At 43.0% G+C, this 16,449-nt stretch overlaps 1 protein-coding gene across 3 annotated transcripts in view; it reads left to right on the forward strand.

Annotated features, from left to right (window-relative positions):
- The first annotated feature begins 15,777 nt into the window (after window positions 1–15,777).
- LOC141564991 (uncharacterized) overlaps window positions 15,778–16,449 on the forward strand; it is a 17,903-nt gene continuing 17,231 nt past the window's right edge. For 2 of the 3 annotated variants that reach the window (XM_074307917.1, XM_074307919.1), the window contains exon 1: window positions 15,778–15,920. The gene's annotated coding sequence lies outside the window, so the exon portion shown is untranslated. Of the gene's footprint in view, window positions 15,921–16,095; window positions 16,285–16,449 lie in introns of those variants that run through there. The other variant, XM_074307918.1, reaches the window with a different exon arrangement.

Below are 16,449 nucleotides of genomic sequence, written 5' to 3' on the forward strand. Positions count from 1 at the left end.
GTAGTGAATGTGAGTGTATTTGTGTGTTGTGTATGTGTGTAAGTGTGGGGTGAGTGGGCGTGCTGATCTCTGTATTTGTGTGTTAATGTGAGTGTATTTGTGTGTTGTGTCTGAGTGTTGTGTGTGGTGAGTGGGTGTGCTGATCTCTGTATTTGTGTGTGAATGTCAGTGTATTTGTGCGTTGTGTCTGTGTGTTGTGTGTGGTGAGGGGATGTGCTGATCTCTGTATGTGTGTGTTAATGTGTGTGTATTTGTGTGTTGTGTGTGTAAGTGTGGGGTGAGTGGGCGTGCTGATCTCTGTATTTGTGTGTTAATGTGAGTGTATTTGTGTGTTGTGTATGTGTAAGTGTGTGGTGATTGGGTGTGCTGATCTCTGTATTTGTGTAGTGAAAGTGAGTGTATTTGTGTGTTGTGTATGTGTGTAAGTGTGGGGTGAGTGGGCGTGCTGATCTCTGTATTTGTGTGTTAATGTGAGTGTATTTGTGTGTTGTGTATGTGTGTAAATGTGTGGTGATTGGGCGTGCTGATATCTGTATTTGTGTAGTGAATGTGAGTGTATTTGTGTGTTGTGTATGTGTGTAAGTGTGGGGTGAGTGGGTGTGCTGATCTCTGTATTTGTGTGTTAATGTGAGTGTATTTGTGTGTTGTGTATGTGTGTAAGTGTGTGGTGATTGGGCGTGCTGATCTCTGTATTTGTGTAGTGAATGTGAGTGTATTTGTGTGTTGTGTATGTGTGTAAGTGTGGGGTGAGTGGGCGTGCTGATCTCTGTATTTGTGTGTTAATGTGAGTGTATTTGTGTGTTGTGTCTGAGTGTTGTGTGTGGTGAGGCGGCGTGCTGATCTCTGTATTTGTGTGTGAATGTCAGTGTATTTGTGCGTTGTGTCTGTGTGTTGTGTGTGGTGAGGGGATGTGCTGATCTCTGTATGTGTGTGTTAATGTGTGTGTATTTGTGTGTTGTGTGTGTAAGTGTGGGGTGAGTGGGCGTGCTGATCTCTGTATTTGTGTGTTAATGTGAGTGTATTTGTGTGTTGTGTATGTGTGTAAGTGTGTGGTGATTGGGCGTGCTGATCTCTGTATTTGTGTAGTGAATGTGAGTGTATTTGTGTGTTGTGTATGTGTGTAAGTGTGGGGTGAGTGGGCGTGCTGATCTCTGTATTTGTGTGTTAATGTGAGTGTATTTGTGTGTTGTGTATGTGTGTAAGTGTGTGGTGAGTGGGCGTGCTGATCTCTGTATTTATGTGTTAATGTGAGTGTATTTGTGTGTTGTGTATGTGTGTAAGTGTGTGGTGAGTGGGCGTGCTGATCTCCGTATTTATGTGTTAATGTGAGTGTATTTGTGTGTTGTGTATGTGTGTAAGTGTGGGGTGAGTGGGCGTGCTGATCTCTGTATTTGTGTGTTAATGTGAGTGTATTTGTGTGTTGTGTCTGAGTGTTGTGTGTGGTGAGGCGGCGTGCTGATCTCTGTATTTGTGTGTGAATGTGAGTGTATTTGTGTGTTGTGTCTGAGTGTTGTGTGTAGTGAGTGGGCGTGCTGATCTCTCTATTTGTGTGTGAATGTGAGTGTATTTGTGTGTTGTGTCTGAGTGTTGTGTGTGGTGAGGGGGTGTGCTGATCTCTGTATTTGTGTGTTAATGTGAGTGTATTTGTGTGTTGTGTCTGAGTGTTGTGTGTGGTGAGTGGGCGTGCTGATCTCTGTATTTGTGTGTTAATGTGAGTGTATTTGTGTGTTGTGTCTGAGTGTTGTGTGTGGTGAGTGGGTGTGCTAATCTCTGTATTTGTGTCAATGTGTGTGTATTTGTGTGTTGTGTGTGTAAGTGTGTGTGCTGATCTCTGTATTTGTGTGTTAATGTGAGTGTATTTGTGTGTTGTGTATGTGTGTAAGTGTGGGGTGAGTGGGCGTGCTGATCTCTGTATTTGTGTGTTAATGTGAGTGTATCTGTGTGTTGTGTCTGAGTGTTGTGTGTGGTGAGTGGGCATGCTGATCTCTGTATGTGTGTGTTAATGTGTGTGTATTTGTGTGTTGTGTATGTATGTAAGAGTGTGGTGAGTGGGCGTGCTGATCTCTGTATTTGTGTGTCAATGTGAGTGTATTTGTTTGTTCTGTCTGTGTGTAAGTGTGTGGTGAGTGGGTGTGCTAATCTCTGTATTTGTGTCAATGTGTGTGTATTTGTGTGTTGTGTTGTAAGTGTGTGTGCTGATCTCTATTTGTGTGTTAATGTGAGTGTATTTGTGTGTTGTGTCTGTGTGTAAGTGTGTGGTGAGTGGGTGTGCTGATCTCTGTATTTGTGTTAATGTGTGTGTATTTGTGTGTTGTGTATGTATGTAAGAGTGTGGTGAGTGGGCGTGCTGATCTCTGTATTTGTGTGTTAATGTGAGTGTATTTGTGTGTTGTGTCTGTGTGTAAGTGTGTGGTGAGTGGGTGTGTTAATCTCTGTATTTGTGTCAATGTGTGTGTATTTGTGTGTTGTGTGTGTAAGTGTGTGTGCTGATCTCTATTTGTGTGTTAATGTGAGTGTATTTGTGTGTTGTGTCTGAGTGTTGTGTGTGGTGAGTGGGTGTGCTAATCTCTGTATTTGTGTCAATGTGTGTGTATTTGTGTGTTGTGTGTGTAAGTGTGTGTGCTGATCTCTGTATTTGTGTGTTAATGTGAGTGTATTTGTGTGTTGTGTATGTGTGTAAGTGTGGGGTGAGTGGGCGTGCTGATCTCTGTATTTGTGTGTTAATGTGAGTGTATTTGTGTGTTGTGTATGTATGTAAGAGTGTGGTGAGTGGGCGTGCTGATCTCTGTATTTGTGTGTTAATGTGAGTGTATTTGTGTGTTGTGTCTGTGTGTAAGTGTGTGGTGAGTGGGTGTGCTAATCTCTGTATTTGTGTCAATGTGTGTGTATTTGTGTGTTGTGTGTGTAAGTGTGTGTGCTGATCTCTATTTGTGTGTTAATGTGAGTGTATTTGTGTGTTGTGTCTGAGTGTTGTGTGTGGTGAGTGGGTGTGCTAATCTCTGTATTTGTGTCAATGTGTGTGTATTTGTGTGTTGTGTGTGTAAGTGTGTGTGCTGATCTCTGTATTTGTGTGTTAATGTGAGTGTATTTGTGTGTTGTGTATGTGTGTAAGTGTGGGGTGAGTGGGAGTGCTGATCTCTGTATTTGTGTGTTAATGTGAGTGTATTTGTGCGTTGTGTATGTGTGTAAGTGTGGGGTGAGTGGGCGTGCTGATCTCTGTATTTGTGTGTTAATGTGAGTGTATTTGTGTGTTGTGTATGTGTGTAAATGTGTGGTGATTGGGCGTGCTGATATCTGTATTTGTGTAGTGAATGTGAGTGTATTTGTGTGTTGTGTATGTGTGTAAGTGTGGGGTGAGTGGGTGTGCTGATCTCTGTATTTGTGTGTTAATGTGAGTGTATTTGTGTGTTGTGTATGTGTGTAAGTGTGTGGTGATTGGGCGTGCTGATCTCTGTATTTGTGTAGTGAATGTGAGTGTATTTGTGTGTTGTGTATGTGTGTAAGTGTGGGGTGAGTGGGCGTGCTGATCTCTGTATTTGTGTGTTAATGTGAGTGTATTTGTGTGTTGTGTCTGAGTGTTGTGTGTGGTGAGGCGGCGTGCTGATCTCTGTATTTGTGTGTGAATGTCAGTGTATTTGTGCGTTGTGTCTGTGTGTTGTGTGTGGTGAGGGGATGTGCTGATCTCTGTATGTGTGTGTTAATGTGTGTGTATTTGTGTGTTGTGTGTGTAAGTGTGTGGTGAGTGGGCGTGCTGATCTCTGTATTTGTGTGTTAATGTGAGTGTATTTGTGTGTTGTGTATGTGTGTAAGTGTGTGGTGATTGGGCGTGCTGATCTCTGTATTTGTGTAGTGAATGTGAGTGTATTTGTGTGTTGTGTATGTGTGTAAGTGTGGGGTGAGTGGGCGTGCTGATCTCTGTATTTGTGTGTTAATGTGAGTGTATTTGTGTGTTGTGTATGTGTGTAAGTGTGTGGTGAGTGGGCGTGCTGATCTCCGTATTTATGTGTTAATGTGAGTGTATTTGTGTGTTGTGTATGTGTGTAAGTGTGGGGTGAGTGGGCGTGCTGATCTCTGTATTTGTGTGTTAATGTGAGTGTATTTGTGTGTTGTGTCTGAGTGTTGTGTGTGGTGAGGCGGCGTGCTGATCTCTGTATTTGTGTGTGAATGTGAGTGTATTTGTGTGTTGTGTCTGAGTGTTGTGTGTAGTGAGTGGGCGTGCTGATCTCTCTATTTGTGTGTGAATGTGAGTGTATTTGTGTGTTGTGTCTGAGTGTTGTGTGTGGTGAGGGGGTGTGCTGATCTCTGTATTTGTGTGTTAATGTGAGTGTATTTGTGTGTTGTGTCTGAGTGTTGTGTGTGGTGAGTGGGCGTGCTGATCTCTGTATTTTTGTGTTAATGTGAGTGTATTTGTGTGTTGTGTCTGAGTGTTGTGTGTGGTGAGTGGGTGTGCTAATCTCTGTATTTGTGTCAATGTGTGTGTATTTGTGTGTTGTGTGTGTAAGTGTGTGTGCTGATCTCTGTATTTGTGTGTTAATGTGAGTGTATTTGTGTGTTGTGTATGTGTGTAAGTGTGGGGTGAGTGGGCGTGCTGATCTCTGTATTTGTGTGTTAATGTGAGTGTATCTGTGTGTTGTGTCTGAGTGTTGTGTGTGGTGAGTGGGCATGCTGATCTCTGTATGTGTGTGTTAATGTGTGTGTATTTGTGTGTTGTGTATGTATGTAAGAGTGTGGTGAGTGGGCGTGCTGATCTCTGTATTTGTGTGTCAATGTGAGTGTATTTGTTTGTTCTGTCTGTGTGTAAGTGTGTGGTGAGTGGGTGTGCTAATCTCTGTATTTGTGTCAATGTGTGTGTATTTGTGTGTTGTGTTGTAAGTGTGTGTGCTGATCTCTATTTGTGTGTTAATGTGAGTGTATTTGTGTGTTGTGTCTGTGTGTAAGTGTGTGGTGAGTGGGTGTGCTGATCTCTGTATTTGTGTTAATGTGTGTGTATTTGTGTGTTGTGTATGTATGTAAGAGTGTGGTGAGTGGGCGTGCTGATCTCTGTATTTGTGTGTTAATGTGAGTGTATTTGTGTGTTGTGTCTGTGTGTAAGTGTGTGGTGAGTGGGTGTGCTAATCTCTGTATTTGTGTCAATGTGTGTGTATTTGTGTGTTGTGTGTGTAAGTGTGTGTGCTGATCTCTATTTGTGTGTTAATGTGAGTGTATTTGTGTGTTGTGTCTGAGTGTTGTGTGTGGTGAGTGGGTGTGCTAATCTCTGTATTTGTGTCAATGTGTGTGTATTTGTGTGTTGTGTGTGTAAGTGTGTGTGCTGATCTCTGTATTTGTGTGTTAATGTGAGTGTATTTGTGTGTTGTGTATGTGTGTAAGTGTGGGGTGAGTGGGCGTGCTGATCTCTGTATTTGTGTGTTAATGTGAGTGTATTTGTGTGTTGTGTATGTATGTAAGAGTGTGGTGAGTGGGCGTGCTGATCTCTGTATTTGTGTGTTAATGTGAGTGTATTTGTGTGTTGTGTCTGTGTGTAAGTGTGTGGTGAGTGGGTGTGCTAATCTCTGTATTTGTGTCAATGTGTGTGTATTTGTGTGTTGTGTGTGTAAGTGTGTGTGCTGATCTCTATTTGTGTGTTAATGTGAGTGTATTTGTGTGTTGTGTCTGAGTGTTGTGTGTGGTGAGTGGGTGTGCTAATCTCTGTATTTGTGTCAATGTGTGTGTATTTGTGTGTTGTGTGTGTAAGTGTGTGTGCTGATCTCTGTATTTGTGTGTTAATGTGAGTGTATTTGTGTGTTGTGTATGTGTGTAAGTGTGGGGTGAGTGGGAGTGCTGATCTCTGTATTTGTGTGTTAATGTGAGTGTATTTGTGCGTTGTGTATGTGTGTAAGTGTGGGGTGAGTGGGCGTGCTGATCTCTGTATTTGTGTGTTAATGTGAGTGTATTTGTGTGTTGTGTATGTGTGTAAATGTGTGGTGATTGGGCGTGCTGATATCTGTATTTGTGTAGTGAATGTGAGTGTATTTGTGTGTTGTGTATGTGTGTAAGTGTGGGGTGAGTGGGTGTGCTGATCTCTGTATTTGTGTGTTAATGTGAGTGTATTTGTGTGTTGTGTATGTGTGTAAGTGTGTGGTGATTGGGCGTGCTGATCTCTGTATTTGTGTAGTGAATGTGAGTGTATTTGTGTGTTGTGTATGTGTGTAAGTGTGGGGTGAGTGGGCGTGCTGATCTCTGTATTTGTGTGTTAATGTGAGTGTATTTGTGTGTTGTGTCTGAGTGTTGTGTGTGGTGAGGCGGCGTGCTGATCTCTGTATTTGTGTGTGAATGTCAGTGTATTTGTGCGTTGTGTCTGTGTGTTGTGTGTGGTGAGGGGATGTGCTGATCTCTGTATGTGTGTGTTAATGTGTGTGTATTTGTGTGTTGTGTGTGTAAGTGTGTGGTGAGTGGGCGTGCTGATCTCTGTATTTGTGTGTTAATGTGAGTGTATTTGTGTGTTGTGTATGTGTGTAAGTGTGTGGTGATTGGGCGTGCTGATCTCTGTATTTGTGTAGTGAATGTGAGTGTATTTGTGTGTTGTGTATGTGTGTAAGTGTGGGGTGAGTGGGCGTGCTGATCTCTGTATTTGTGTGTTAATGTGAGTGTATTTGTGTGTTGTGTATGTGTGTAAGTGTGTGGTGAGTGGGCGTGCTGATCTCCGTATTTATGTGTTAATGTGAGTGTATTTGTGTGTTGTGTATGTGTGTAAGTGTGGGGTGAGTGGGCGTGCTGATCTCTGTATTTGTGTGTTAATGTGAGTGTATTTGTGTGTTGTGTCTGAGTGTTGTGTGTGGTGAGGCGGCGTGCTGATCTCTGTATTTGTGTGTGAATGTGAGTGTATTTGTGTGTTGTGTCTGAGTGTTGTGTGTAGTGAGTGGGCGTGCTGATCTCTCTATTTGTGTGTGAATGTGAGTGTATTTGTGTGTTGTGTCTGAGTGTTGTGTGTGGTGAGGGGGTGTGCTGATCTCTGTATTTGTGTGTTAATGTGAGTGTATTTGTGTGTTGTGTCTGAGTGTTGTGTGTGGTGAGTGGGCGTGCTGATCTCTGTATTTTTGTGTTAATGTGAGTGTATTTGTGTGTTGTGTCTGAGTGTTGTGTGTGGTGAGTGGGTGTGCTAATCTCTGTATTTGTGTCAATGTGTGTGTATTTGTGTGTTGTGTGTGTAAGTGTGTGTGCTGATCTCTGTATTTGTGTGTTAATGTGAGTGTATTTGTGTGTTGTGTATGTGTGTAAGTGTGGGGTGAGTGGGCGTGCTGATCTCTGTATTTGTGTGTTAATGTGAGTGTATCTGTGTGTTGTGTCTGAGTGTTGTGTGTGGTGAGTGGGCATGCTGATCTCTGTATGTGTGTGTTAATGTGTGTGTATTTGTGTGTTGTGTATGTATGTAAGAGTGTGGTGAGTGGGCGTGCTGATCTCTGTATTTGTGTGTCAATGTGAGTGTATTTGTTTGTTCTGTCTGTGTGTAAGTGTGTGGTGAGTGGGTGTGCTAATCTCTGTATTTGTGTCAATGTGTGTGTATTTGTGTGTTGTGTTGTAAGTGTGTGTGCTGATCTCTATTTGTGTGTTAATGTGAGTGTATTTGTGTGTTGTGTCTGTGTGTAAGTGTGTGGTGAGTGGGTGTGCTGATCTCTGTATTTGTGTTAATGTGTGTGTATTTGTGTGTTGTGTATGTATGTAAGAGTGTGGTGAGTGGGCGTGCTGATCTCTGTATTTGTGTGTTAATGTGAGTGTATTTGTGTGTTGTGTCTGTGTGTAAGTGTGTGGTGAGTGGGTGTGCTAATCTCTGTATTTGTGTCAATGTGTGTGTATTTGTGTGTTGTGTGTGTAAGTGTGTGTGCTGATCTCTATTTGTGTGTTAATGTGAGTGTATTTGTGTGTTGTGTCTGAGTGTTGTGTGTGGTGAGTGGGTGTGCTAATCTCTGTATTTGTGTCAATGTGTGTGTATTTGTGTGTTGTGTGTGTAAGTGTGTGTGCTGATCTCTGTATTTGTGTGTTAATGTGAGTGTATTTGTGTGTTGTGTATGTGTGTAAGTGTGGGGTGAGTGGGCGTGCTGATCTCTGTATTTGTGTGTTAATGTGAGTGTATTTGTGTGTTGTGTATGTATGTAAGAGTGTGGTGAGTGGGCGTGCTGATCTCTGTATTTGTGTGTTAATGTGAGTGTATTTGTGTGTTGTGTCTGTGTGTAAGTGTGTGGTGAGTGGGTGTGCTAATCTCTGTATTTGTGTCAATGTGTGTGTATTTGTGTGTTGTGTGTGTAAGTGTGTGTGCTGATCTCTATTTGTGTGTTAATGTGAGTGTATTTGTGTGTTGTGTCTGAGTGTTGTGTGTGGTGAGTGGGTGTGCTAATCTCTGTATTTGTGTCAATGTGTGTGTATTTGTGTGTTGTGTGTGTAAGTGTGTGTGCTGATCTCTGTATTTGTGTGTTAATGTGAGTGTATTTGTGTGTTGTGTATGTGTGTAAGTGTGGGGTGAGTGGGAGTGCTGATCTCTGTATTTGTGTGTTAATGTGAGTGTATTTGTGCGTTGTGTATGTGTGTAAGTGTGGGGTGAGTGGGAGTGCTGATCTCTGTATTTGTGTGTTAATGTGAGTGTATTTGTGTGTTGTGTCTGAGTGTTGTGTGTGGTGAGTGGGCGTGCTGATCTCTGTATTTGTGTGTTAATGTGAGTGTATTTGTGTGTTTTGTGTGTAAGTGTGTGGTGAGTGGGCATGCTGATCTCTGTATTTGTGTGTTAATGTGTGTGTGTAAGTGTGTGGTAAGTGGGCGTGCTGATCTCTGTATTTGTGTGTTAATGTGAGTGTATTTGTGTGTTGTGTATGTGTGTAAGTGTGGGATGAGTGAGTGTGCTGATCTCTGTATTTGTGTGTTAATGTGAGTATATTTGTGTGTTGTGTCTATGTGTAAGTGTGTGGTGAGTGGCTGTGCTAATCTCTGTATTTGTGTTAATGTGTGTGTATTTGTGTATTGTGTGTGTAAGTGTGTGGTAAGTGGGTGTGCTGATCTCTGTATTTCTGTGTTAATGTGAGTGTATTTGTGTGTTGTGTATGTGTGTAAGTGTGGGGTGAGTGGGAGTGCTGATCTCTCTATTTGTGTGTTAATGTGTGTGTATTTGTGTGTTGTGTAGGTGTGTAAGTGTGTGGTAAGTGGGCGTGCTGATCTCTGTATTTGTGTGTTAATGTGAGTGTATTTGTGTGTTGTGTATGTGTGTAAGTGTGTGGTGAGTGGGTGTGCTGATCTCTCTATTTGTGTGTTAATGTGTGTGTGTAAGTGTGTGGTAAGTGGGCGTGCTGATCTCTGTATTTGTGTGTTAATGTGAGTGTATTTGTATGTTGTGTCTGTGTGTAAGTGTGAGGTGAGTGGGCGTGCTGATCTCTGTATTTGTGTGTTAATGTGAGTGTATTTGTGTGTTGTGTCTGTGTGTAAGTGTGTGGTGAGTGGGTGTGCTGATCTCTGTATTTGTGTGTTAATGTGAGTGTATTTGTGTGTTGTGTCTATGTGTAAGTGTGGGGTGAGTGGGCGTGCTGATCTCTGTATTTGTGTGTTAATGTGAGTGTATTTGTGTGTTGTGTCTGAGTGTTGTGTGTGGTGAGGGGGTGTGCTGATCTCTGTATTTGTGTGTTGTGTCTGAGTGTTGTGTGTGGTGAGTGGGCGTGCTGATCTCTGTATTTTTGTGTTAATGTGAGTGTATTTGTGTGTTGTGTATGTGTGTAAGTGTGGGGTGAGTGGGCGTGCTGATCTTTGTATTTGTGTGTTAATGTGAGTGTATTTGTGTGTTGTGTCTGTCTCTAAGTGTGTGGTAAGTGGGTGTGCTGATCTCTGTATTTGTGTGTTAATGTGAGTGTATTTGTGTGTTGTGTCTGTGTGTTGTGTGTGGTGAGTGGGCGTGCTGATCTCTGTATTTGTGTGTTAATGTGAGTGTATTTGTGTGTTGTGTCTGAGTGTTGTGTGTAGTGAGTGGGCGTGCTGATCTCTGTATTTGTGTGTTAATGTGAGTGTATTTGTGTGTTGTGTCTGTGTGTAAGTGTGGGGTGAGTGGGAGTGCTGATCTCTGTATTTGTGTTAATGTGTGTGTATTTGTGTGTTGTGTATGTATGTAAGAGTGTGGTGAGTGGGCGTGCTGATCTCTGTATTTGTGTGTTAATGTGAGTGTATTTGTGTGTTGTGTCTGAGTGTTGTGTGTAGTGAGTGGGCGTGCTGATCTTTGTATTTGTGTGTTAATGTGAGTGTATTTGTGTGTTGTGTCTGTCTCTAAGTGTGTGGTAAGTGGGTGTGCTGATCTCTGTATTTGTGTGTTAATGTGAGTGTATTTGTGTGTTGTGTCTGAGTGTTGTGTGTGGTGAGTGGGCGTGCTGATCTCTGTATTTTTGTGTTAATGTGAGTGTATTTGTGTGTTGTGTATGTGTGTAAGTGTGTGGTGAGTGAGCGTGCTGATCTCTGTATTTGTGTGTTAATGTATGTGTGCTTTTGTGTGTTGTGTCTGAGTGTTGTGTGTGGTGAGGGGGTGTGCTGATCTCTGTATTTGTGTGTTAATGTGGGTGTATTTGTGTGTTGTGTCTGAGTGTTGTGTTTGGTGAGGGGGTGTGCTGATCTCTATTTGTGTGTTGTGTATGTGTGTAAGTGTGTGGTGAGTGGGCATGCTGATCTCTGTATTTTTGTGTTAATGTGAGTGTATTTGTGTGTTGTGTATGTGTGTAAGTGTGTGGTGAGTGGGTGTGCTGATCTCTGTATTTGGTTTTTTTTTTTTATTTTTTATTTTATTTTATAATTATAACATTTTTTGACAGTACATATGCATGGGTAATATTTTACAACATTATCCCTCGCACTTACTGCTATTCAGATTTTTTCTCTTCGTCCCCCAACCCCCTCCCCCAGATGGCAAGCAGTCTTATATATGTTAAATATATTACAATATATTCTAGATACAAAATATGTGTGTAGAACCGAATTTCTTGTTGCACAGGAAGAATTGGATTCAGAAGGTAAAAATAACAGTTTACACTCATTTCCCAGTGTTCCTTTTCTGGATGTAGCTGGTTCTGTCCATCATTGATCAATTGGAATTGGATTAGCTCTTCTCTATGTTGAAGAAATCCACTTCCATCAGCATACATCCTCGTACAGTATCATTGTTGAAGTATATAATGATCCCCTAGTTCTGCTTGTTTCACTTAGCATCAGTTGATGTCTCTCCAAGCCTCTCTGTATTTCTCCTGTTGGTCATTTCTTAGAGAGCAATAATATTCCATAACCTTCATATACCATAATTTACCCAACCATTCTCCAATTGATGGACATCCATTCATCTCCCAGTTTCTAGCCACTATGAAAAGAGCTGCCACAAACATTTTGGCACACAGAGGTCCCTTTCCCTTCTTTAGGATTTCCTTGGGGTATAAGCCCAGTAGTAGCGCTGCTGGGTCAAAGGGTATGCACATTTTGATAACTTTTTGGGCATAATTCCAGATTGCTCTCCAGAATGGTTGGATTCTTTCACAACTCCACCAACAATGCATCAGTGTCCCTATTTTCCCACAGCCCCTCCAACATTCATCGTTATTTGTTCCTGTCATTTTAGCCAATCTGACAGGTGTGTAATGATACCTCAGAGTTGTCTTAATTTGCATTTCTCTGATCAGTAGTGATTTGGAACACTTTCATATGAGTGGAAATAGTTTTAATTTCATCATCTGAAAATTGTCTGTTCATATCCTTTGATGATCTCTGTATTTGTGTGTTAATTTGAGTGTATTTGTGTGTTGTGTCTGTGTGTAAGTTTGTGGTGAGTGGGCTTGTTGATCTCTGTATTTGTGTGTTAATGTGAGTGTATTTGTGCATTGGGTGCTGTGTGTGTTGTCCGTGTGGTGGGTACGAGCGTAACTCAGTGCAAGTGTAGGTGTCTGTGAGTCTTGAGGGGAGGGGCAGTTCCATTCCTCCCCCCAAATAGAAAAACCCCCACATTTTCCTGCAGAACTCTCTCCCCATTCCTCCCCCCCCCCCCAAGTCCGCCGACCTGGCCTTCTCCTCCCGCAGGGCTCCGCCTCAGAACCGAGGTTCCTCTGACGTCACTGTGGCACTTACCCCCGGTTCTGCCGTAGCTTGCCTGCTCCTACGTGGCGTCCCCCGGCTCCCTGTGCCCGGCGCCCGTCCCACTTGGGTATCAGTGAATGCGGTCATTCTCCTGTTGGCCCGGGTGGGCAGCGCTCGGCGGTAACAAGAGGGGCTGGTGTTTTCACAGACTTGGGTCATTTCCCTCTTTCTTGGGGTTCTTTTCGGCGTGGGCCCGTGGTGGCTGTCCGTCACATCCGTCTAAGCAGACGTGCAGTTCAGTGATTTCACAGTTTTGCCAACAGTGAATTAGTGTCCATGTCCCCCCAGAGTCTCCTACTCTTGTTATTTTCCTTTCTTGTCAGCTTTGCCAATTGCATGTAGTCAAGGTAGAACTTAGAGCTATTCCATTTGCTTTTTCTAATTAATAATGATCTAAATCATGTTTTTCTTAAGGTTTTTTTTTTTTTAAACTCAATTTTCTTTTTAATTTAGCAAATTTTTTTTTCTCTCTCTGACCCGTCCTCCCATATATGAAAATGAAAAAGAAAACACAAAACGAAACTTTGTAACAGATATACAGTCAGGCAAAATAAGTCCCCCTTGTCTTGTCCAAAAAATGCCTACTTCAGTATATATGTATATATATATCTCCATCACTTTCTATAAGAGGGTGGGAAGCAGCTCTCCTCATTGGCTACTTCATTATTTATCAGAGTTCTTAAACAGTTCAAGTTGTTTGCATGTATAATGCTATCTCTGCATATTTTGTTCAGCTGGTTTGCTCTATAGCAGTTCATGCAAATTTTTAATACATTTCTCCATCTTATTCCTTTCAGAATTTCTTCCTGTAAAATCATATTCCATCATATTAATGTCATAATTTTCTTTTTTCTTTCTTTCTTCCTCTCTCTCTCTCTCTCTCTCTCTCTCTCTCTCTCTCTCTCTCTCTCTCTCTCTCTCTCTCTCTCTCTCTTTCTTTCTTTCTTTTTTTAATGTCATAATTTTCTCAGCCATTATGGCCATAGGTGTGTATCTCCCTTTTCCAGTTCTTTGCTATAAGAAAAAGAACCACTAATATTTTTGAACACTTGGTCTCTTTTCCTGTTTCTCTTATCTGACTGACAATAACGTTAATAGAGGCATTCCCGGGTCAAGCGGTATGAACAATTTTAGAGGAAGCTTTTGTTCACAGCTCCAAATTGTTTTACAGAAATGACAGGGTCAGTTCTCTGCTCCACTAGCATAGCTAACAATCCTCAGACCTGTCATCCCTTGTCTTTTTTTTTTTTTTTTTTTTTTTTTATCTCTGCCAATCTGATAGTTTTTCTTGTTATTAGTGTCTTGGATTAATGATTACAGATGTGGAGCATTTTTTTTTCAAATGATTGTTGATAACTCAGATCTCAAGTTCAAAGGAAGAAATCCAAGTTATGAACACTCTTGAAAAAATGCTCTAATCACTTAAAATTAGAGAAATGAAAATGAGAACAACTCTTAATTGTCACCTCATATCTAGAGAACTCCCAGGAAGCTAGAAACTTATATCTTTGAGTCAATTTAGTTCCCAACACATCCCAGATTTTTGCTTTCATATTCATTAACATGAATTCCTTAAGATAAGTAAATCTGTCCTGAAGACTTTCAATGGTCTGTGTTTTTCTGGGTTTTGAGTGAATATTTATGGATTTGTGAATATGAACTATAGAGTGTTTTTTCCCCTCCCCTCTATTGATTGATTTTAGCCCTGAGATGGAAGTAAACTAGAAAGAGATCGAATTAAGATCTTGAATATATTTAGCAAGGATTTACTTAATAAGGACTAAAGAATAATTTAATTATTAAGTGATACTGCAACAACATTAAAAAAATAACTGTACCTTGCCCTCAACTGACTAGTGAAACTCTATTTATATGTGTGTGTGTGTGTGTGTGTGTGTGTGTGTGTGTGTGTGTGTGTATATATATATATAAACATTTGATATTGTTTTGAGTTCTGAATTTAGGTATAATTGTCTGAATTATCATATCAACAAACAACCACTCAAGGCAAATTCCATGAGCTACTCCAAGTGAGTATGCTCTGAAAATTGCTTTGGGTTGCTGCCTGTACCTGGAAAAGCTGAGAAACAGCCTTATGAAAATGATGGCAGACTCAGTTTCCCCATTGGGTTTTTTATGTGAATAGGAATGTTTTCCACCTCATTAATCCACAGTCCAGCAATTATACCCTGTGAATAATGTGGAACTTTACTATATGATTGTTTATTCCAAAAAGTTACCTATGACTTACCTGGAGGTGAACAGAGCTAACGAATCTTTATTCTCTTCAGATCAGTCTGTGCCCTTGAAAGGAAAGTTTTTTCATAGCAAATTTCTAAAAACAAGGCAGGTGAATTGTAAAGGTTTTATTTTGTTTTTTAGGAGTCTTAATGTTCCAAGAATTTAATATCTCTGTGATGCAAATATGCAAAAACATTGTTTTTATTTTACTGTTCTGAATTGAAGGCCGCCATTTCTTTCACTTTTCTAATCTAAGCAATTAGAAAAACGAACCAGGAGTTTTGCCACCCTTATTAAGAGTTTTATATTGGTGTGTAACGTCAGGTCTGAATAGTGTCACTACAGAGAAACATAAATATGGGCATAAATCTCTCTATACTCCCCTCAATGAGGATGGAGGGCTTGGACAAATGTGAAAGTTTCAAATTTGGGGTAAAAATTTTAGTTTCAAACTTCAATGAAGTAATAAACTTTAATTGGACAAAAGCAACAAGGTTAGACTGTTTTCCTTGAGAAGTGAAATATATAAAATCAGCTTCCAAATATTCCTGTTGAGAATAGTGACAAAAGGCCAAATAATTGTCATGTTCCTGGATGGTATATATTTACATTTTCATTTGATCCTGAAGGCAATAACGCATAAGGCTAAAAATACCGAACTTCCTAAGCATTTAGTGGATGAATATACAGAGATGAATAAAGTTATTGTGAGTTATTATTTCTTACCCAGGATAGACAGGCTTTGTTTATGTTTTAGTAATAGTGTTTACACTATTAAAATTGAATCCAGGTTTTTTCATATGAAGTGGATTTAATAAATCGTGAATAAACTTAAATGATGGTTTCCTTTTTCTGCTGGGAAACGTCCCTCTGACTCGTTTTACAAGCGTCTGTAATAGCTGGGGCCCCAGCCTCAGTTCTCCCAGAGGATCCATGAGCCTTCAGTGAGAGAATGCCGGACTCAAATGTTTCCAGGCTGGAGAAGGTGTTCCTGGGGTGGGCAAGTGCCGGGAGGTCAGAGGCATCTGCCTGGAGGGAGAGGGGATGGTCGGGAGAATCAGCAGGGATGGGGGGGGGAGGAAGGGGAGTGTAACGGGGAAGAGCCAGAGGACGAGGAGATTCAGCCCAAACCAGGGGGAGGGAGCAGGGGAGAAAGGGGGGAGGGAGAGGAGGGAGCTGGAGGGAGGCGGGGTCTCCGAGATGACGGGCAGGATGGTGCAGGCGCACGTGGAAGTTGAGGCCCGGGGTGGAGCTTACAGGCCTGGGAGGAGTCTAGAGCGGAAAGAAGCTATGCCATTGGCCAAGGCATTTCATGTGACGGAGGGCCGCGCTTGGGGAGGAGAGGCCCGCGGGGTCTGCGATCCGGGCTCCGGGGCCTGGGAGGGAGGGAGATCTGGGCTGGCCCGGGAGGGGCGGGGCTCCGCGCCTGGGAAGGCCCGCCCAGAGCGGGCTGCCAGGAGCCGGAGCCCTGGAGGTCGGGCTGCGGGCTCGTTGAGCCCGGATCACTGCGCCATGGCGCTGGGCTCTCTCTGCCTCCTGGAAGGAAGCCCAGTGCTTGCGGGGCCCAGGTAGGTCCGGCCAGGAAGCCGCGCGGCCCTTCTGCCGGCTGCCCCTGCCCTTGGGCGCATCCCCCGGCGGAGCCCTGCTGGGACTTCCAGCCCTCCTTTCTCCCGAAGCTGACTCCCCAAGGCCCCTCCCCTCCCCAAGGCCCCTCCCCTCCCCAAGGTTCTGGGCTCCATCCCCGGCTTCACTCACATTCGGGCCTCCTCTGTCGGGACCCCCGAGGAAGCCCCGCCTCAGCCTTCCAAGGGGGCTGCCCACCTGCCCCGCTCCCGCAGGGCCCCGGGAGTCCTGGCCGGGGGCCTTCCTAGGGCAGACGCCGGAGCTCCCGCCCGCCTCCCGTGACCGCCGCGGGGTTCTGGCTCCCGCCAGGTCCTGGACATCTCCCCCCCCTCCCCACTCTGCCTCCGGGCCTGAGCTCCTAGAGGCTCCCGGGGCCCTCCCCTGCACAGCCGCTTCCCGGGTTCTACCGCCCCCCTTCTGTCACTCAGACGTCCCGCTTCTCCCCAATTTCGTCACCGCATCCTGCCGCCCAGA

This window comes from Sminthopsis crassicaudata, chromosome 3 (assembly GCF_048593235.1).
Source record: "Sminthopsis crassicaudata isolate SCR6 chromosome 3, ASM4859323v1, whole genome shotgun sequence".
In the NCBI taxonomy this organism is placed as follows: Eukaryota; Metazoa; Chordata; class Mammalia; order Dasyuromorphia; family Dasyuridae; genus Sminthopsis; species Sminthopsis crassicaudata.